Source organism: Arachis hypogaea, chromosome 1 (genome assembly GCF_003086295.3).
Source record: "Arachis hypogaea cultivar Tifrunner chromosome 1, arahy.Tifrunner.gnm2.J5K5, whole genome shotgun sequence".
In the NCBI taxonomy this organism is placed as follows: domain Eukaryota; kingdom Viridiplantae; phylum Streptophyta; class Magnoliopsida; order Fabales; family Fabaceae; genus Arachis; species Arachis hypogaea.
The window spans coordinates 76,170,152-76,176,438 of NC_092036.1; the positions used below are offsets into that span (position 1 = coordinate 76,170,152).

Here is a 6,287-nt window from a genome sequence, read left to right on the forward strand (position 1 = left end):
ACGCCGAAAACACGTTACAACTTGGCGTTCAACTCCAAAAGAAGCCTCTGCACGTGTAAAGCTCAAGCGCAGCTCAAGCACACACCAAGTGGGCCCTGGAAGTGGATTTCTGCATCAATTACTTACTTTTGTAAACCCTAGTAGCTAGTCTAGTATAAATAGAACTTTTTACTAGTGTATTAGTCATCTTTTGACCACGTTACATCTCTGGTCTCAGTTTTATTCTATTATTCATCTTAGGAGGCTATTGATCACGTTTATGGGGGCTGGCCATTCGGCCATGCCTGAACCTTCATCACCTATGTATTTTCAATGGTGGAGTTTCTACACACCATAGATTAAGGGTGTGGAGCTCTGATGTACCTCAAGTTTTAATGCAATTACTACTATTTTCTCTTCAATTCAGTTTATTCCTATTCTAAGATATTCGTTGCACTTAACCATGACGAATGTGATGATCCGTGACACTCATCATCATTCTCACCTATGAACGCGTAACTGACAACCACTTCCGTTCACCTTAGACCGGGCGTATATCTCTTGGATTCCTTGACCAGAATCTTCGTGGTATAAGCTAGAATTGATGGCGGCATTCATGAGAATTCGGAAAGTCTAAACCTTGTCTGTGGTATTCCGAGTAGGATTTCGGGATTGAATGACTGTGACGAGCTTCAAACTCGCGATTGTTGGGCGTGATGACAAATGCAAAAGAACCAAGGGATTCTATTCCGACATGATCGAGAACTGACAGATGATTAGTCGTGCCGTGACAGAGCATTTGGACCTTTTTCACTGAGAGGATGGGATGTAGCCATTGACAACGGTGATGCCCTACATACAGCTTGCCATGGAAAGGAGTAAAAAGGATTGTATGAAGGCAGTAGGAAAGCAGAGATTCAGAAGGAGCACAGCATCTTCATACGCCTATCTGAAATTCCCACCAATGATTTACATAAGTATTTCTATCTTTATTTTCAGTTTATTTATTATTATTATTCGAAAACTCCATAACCATTTATTATCCGCCTGACTGAGATTTACAAGATGACCATAGCTTGCTTCATACTAACAATCTCCATGAGATCGACCTTTACTCACGTAAGATTTATTACTTAGATGACTCAGTGCACTTGCTGGTTAGTTGTGTGAGGTTGTGAAGAAAGTGCTGAGTTAGTAAATGCGCACACCAAGTTGAATGCCATTATAAGAGATCACAATTTTGTGCACCAAGTTTTTGGCGCCGTTGCCGGGGATTATTTGAGTATGGACAACTGACGGTTCATCTTGTTGCTCAGATTAGGTAATTTTCTTTTTTATTTCCTTTTCAAAAAGTTTTCAAAAATATTTTTCAAAATTTTCCCTTTATTTTCGAAAAATCCTTCAGAGTTTTTAAGAATGAATTCTAGAGTTTCAAAATGGTACGCTGAAGCTTGGCTGGCCATCAAGCTTTAGACTAACCTGGTATGATTCCTGGGATTTTGATTGAGGACTTTGAATTCATTAGTTCCTTTTTCCTATATGTTTTTCGAAAAATATAAAATAAAATTCAAAAAAATTAATAAAATCATAAAATCAAAAATATTTTATGATTCTTGTTTGAGTCTTGTGTCACGTTTTAAGTTTAGTGTCAATTGCATATTCATCTTGTTCTTGCATTTTTTGAAAATTCATGCATTCATAGTGTTCTTCATGATCTTCAAGTTGTTCTTGGTAAGTCTTCTTGTTTGATCTTTAAAATTTCTTGTTTTGTGTTTTATGATATTTTTCATGTGCATTTTTGCATTCATAGTGTCTAAACATGAAAGATTTCTAAGTTTGGTGTCTTGCATGTTTTCTTTGCATCAAAAAGTTTTCAAAAATATGTTCTTGATGTTCATCATGATCTTCAAAGTGTTCTTGGTGTTCATCTTGACATTCATAGTGTTCTTGCACGCATCATTGGTTTTGATCCAAAATTCTCATGTTTTGGGTCATATTTGTGTTTTTCTCTCTCATCATTAAAAATTCAAAAATAAAAAAAAATATCTTTTCCTTTTTTCTCTCAAAATTTCTAAAATTTGGGTTGACTTAGTCAAAAATTTTTAAAATTAGTTGTTTCTTGTAAGTCAAGTCAAATTTTCAAATTTTAAAAATCTTATCGTTTCAAAACTTTTTCAAAAATCAAATCTTTTTCATTTTTCTTATTAATTTTCAAAAATTCTTTAAAATATTTTTCAAAAATATTTTTCTTAATTTTATTTTTATTTTCGAAAATTATGCTAACAATTAATGTGATTGATTCAAAAATTTGAAGTTTGTTACTTTCTTGTTAAGAAAGGTTCAATCTTTAAATTCTAGAATCATATCTTTTAGTTTCTTGTTAGTCAAGTAATTAATTTTAATTTTAAAAATTAAATCTTTTCCAACCATATCTTTTTAATCATATCTTTTTATCATATCTTTTTCAAAATTTCTTCTTTTTCAAAAATTTGATTTCAAAATATCTTCTTATCTTCTTATCTTTTCAAAATTTGACTTTCAAATCTTTTTCAACTAACTATTTGACTTTTTGTTTATTTCTTATCTTTTTCAAAACCACCTAACAACTTTTCTCTCTCTAATTTTTGAAAATACCTCCCTCTTTTTAATTAATTAATTATTTTAAATTTTAATTTTAATTTTATTTCTTATCTTAATTTTTGAAAATCATTAACTCCTTTTCAAAATTATTTTCAAAAACTTCTGTCTCTCATCTTATTCCATTTATTTATTCATTTACTAACACTTCTCTTCATCTCAAATCTCTGCCCCTATCCTCACCCTTGTATTTGGATTCTCCTTTCTTTATTCCCTTCTTCTTCTACTAACATAAAGGAATCTCTATACTGTGACATAGAGGATTCCTCTTCCTTTTCTATTCTCTTCTTTCTCATATGAGCAGGAACAAGAAAAAAGGCATTCTTGTTGAAGCTGATCCAGAACCTGAAAGGACTTTGAAAAGGAAACTAAAAGAAGCTAAATTACAACAATCCAGAGACAACCTTGCTGAAATTTTTGAACAAGAAAAGGAGATGGCAGCCGAACCCAACAAAAATAATGCAAGAAGGATGCTTGGTGATTATACTGCACCTACGTCCAAGTTTGATGGAAGAAGCATCTCAATTCCTGCCATTGGAGCAAACAATTTTGAGCTGAAACCTCAATTAGTTGCTCTAATGCAACAGAATTGCAAGTTTCATGGACTTCCATCAGAAGATCCCTACTAGTTCTTGACTGAGTTCTTGCAGATCTGTGAGACTGTTAAGACTAATGGAGTAGATCCTGAAGTCTACAGGCTCATGCTTTTCTCTTTTGCTGTAAGAGACAGAGCTAGAACATGGTTGGACTCTCAACCTAAAGATAGCCTGGACTCTTGGGATAAGTTGGTCACAGCCTTCTTGGCTAAGTTCTTTCCTCCTTAAAAGCTGAGCAAGCTTAGAGTGAATGTTCAGACCTTCAAACAAAAAGATGGTGAATCCCTCTATGAAGCTTGGGAAAGATACAAGCAGATGACCAAAAGATGTCCTTCTGACATGTTTTCAGAATGGACCATGATAGATATATTATATTATGGTTTATCTGAGTTCTCTAAGATGTCACTGAACCATTCTGCAGGTGGATCCATTCACCTAAAGAAAACGCCTGCAGAAGCTCAAGAACTTATTGACATGGTTGTAAATAACTAGTTCATGTACACTTCTGAGAGGAATTCCGTGAATAATGGGATGCCTCAAAGGAAGGGAGTTCTTGAAATTGATGCTCTGAATGCCATATTGGCTTAAAACAAAATGTTGACTCTACAAGTCAACATGATTTCTCAAAGTCTGAATGGATGGCAAAATGCATCCAACAGTACTAAAGAGGCATCTTCTGAAGTAGAAGCTTATGATCCTGAGAATCCTGCAATGGCAGAGGTAAATTACATGGGTGAACCTTATAGAAACACCTATAATTCATCCTGGAGAAATCATCTGAATTTCTCATGGAAGGATCAACAAAAGCCCCAACAAGGCTTTAATAATGGTGGAAGAAATAGGTTCAGCAATATCAAGCCTTATCCATCATCTTCTCAGCAACAGACAGAGAATTCTGAGCAGAGTACCTCTAACTTAGCAAATTTAGTCTCTGATCTGTCTAAGGACACTTTAAGTTTCATGAGTGAAACAAGGTCCTCCATCAGAAATCTGGAGGCACAAGTGGGCCAGCTGAGTAAGAAAGTCACTGAAACTCCTCCTAGTACTCTCCCAAGTAATACTGAAGAGAATCCAAAAAGAGAGTGCAAGACATTGATATAATCAACATGGCCGAACCTAGAGAGGAAAGAGAGGACGTGAATCCCAATGAGGAAGACCTCATGGGATGTCTCTCAAGCAAGAAAGAGTTCCCTATTGAGGACCCAAAGGAATCTGAGGCTCATATAGATACCATAGAGATTCCACTAAACCTCCTTCTGCCATTCATGAGCTCTGAGAACTATTCTTCCTCTGAAGAGGATGAAGATGTAACTGGAGAGCAAGTTGCTCAATATCTAGGAGCCATCATGAAGCTGAATGCTAAGTTGTTTGGTAATGAGACTTTGGAAGGTGAACCTCCCTTGCTCATTAGTGAACTAGATGCATGGGTTCAGTAAACGTTACCTCAAAAGAGACAAGATCCTGGCAAATTCGTAATACTCTGCACCATAGACACCATGATCTTTGAAAAAGCTCTGTGTGACCTGGGGTCAGGTATAAATCTTATGCCACTCTCTGTAATGGAGAAGCTGGGGATCATTAAGGTAAAACCTGCCATATTCTCATTACAAATGGCAGACAAGTCAGTAAGACAAGCTTATGGATTAGTAGAGGACGTGTTAGTGAAGGTTAAAGGCCTTTACACCCCTGCTGATTCATAATCTTAGACACTAGGAAGGAGGAGGATGAATGCATCATCCTTGGAAGACCCTTCCTAGCCACAACAGGAGCTGTGATTGATGTTGACAGAGGAGAACTAGTCCTTCAATTAAATGGGGACTACCTTGTGTTTAAAGTTCAAGGATCTTCTTTTGCAACTATGGAGAGGAAGCATGAAAAGCTTCTCTCAGTACAGAGTCAAACAAAGCCCCCACAATCAAGCTCTAAGTTTGGTGTTGGGAGGCCACAGCCAAACTCTAAGTTTGGTGTTGAGAGTCTACAACATTGACCTGATCACCTGTGTGGCTCCATGAGAGCCCACTGTCAAGCTATTGACATTAAAGAAGCGCTTATTGGGAGGCAATTTTTATTTATTTTATTTTATATTTATTGTTTTTTTATGTTTTATTAGGTTCATAATCATGTGGAGTCACGAAGAAAATACTAAAATTAAAAACAGAATAAAAAACAGCAGAAGAAAAATCACACCCTGGAAGAAGGACTTACTGGCGTTCAAACGCCAGTAAGGAGCATCTGGCTAGCGTTCAAACGCTAGTAAGAGCATCTGGCTGGCATTCAACGCCAGAACAGAGCATGGATCTGGCATTGAACGCCAAAAACAAGCAGCATCCTGGCATTTGAATGCCAGGAATATACCCTGAGGAGAGTTGGCGCTGAACACCAGAAACAAGCATGGAACTGGCGTTCAACGCCAGAAACATGCTGCAATTGGGCATTGAACGCCCAACATAAGCATCACTTCGGTGTTTAAACGCCAGAATTGTATGCAAAGGTGTTTTACATGCCTAATTGGTGCAGGAATGTAAATCCTTGACACCTCAGGATCTATGGACCCCACAGGATCATCCCAGGATCTGTGGACCCCACAGGATCCCCACCTACCTCAACTCACCTTCTCTCCTCTTCTTTACATTCAAACTCTCTTCCCCTTAAACACTCTTCCCCAAAAACTCTTCACCAATCACCTCAATTTCCCTTCACCAATCACCTCAATTTCTCTTCCCAATTACCCACCTTCACCACTCACATCCATCCACCCTTCCCCATAAACCCCACCTACCTTCAAAATTCAAAATTTCTTTTCCACCCAAACCCACCCTAAATAGCCAAACCTACTCCCCCTCCCTCACTATATAAACCCCTCCATCCTTCTTCATTTTCACACAACACAACCCCCTCTTCTATACCTTGGCCGAATACACCTCCCCCCACTCTCCTCCATATTTTCTCTTCCTCTTCTTCTTTTCTTTCTTCTTTTGCTCGAGGGCGAGCAATATTCTAAGTTTGGTGTGGTAAAAAGCATAGCTTTTTGTTTTTCCATAACCACCTATGGCACCTAAGACCGGAGAAACCTCT

General features: G+C 37.4%; 1 non-coding gene across 1 annotated transcript; it reads right to left on the reverse strand.

Moving 5' to 3' along the window:
• Positions 1 to 3,449: 3,449 nt before the first annotated feature.
• On the reverse strand, positions 3,450 to 3,553 carry LOC112711233 (small nucleolar RNA R71). The gene has a single exon (XR_003157370.1). It is a non-coding gene; the product is annotated as a small nucleolar RNA R71 (small nucleolar RNA).
• Positions 3,554 to 6,287: the final 2,734 nt, after the last annotated feature.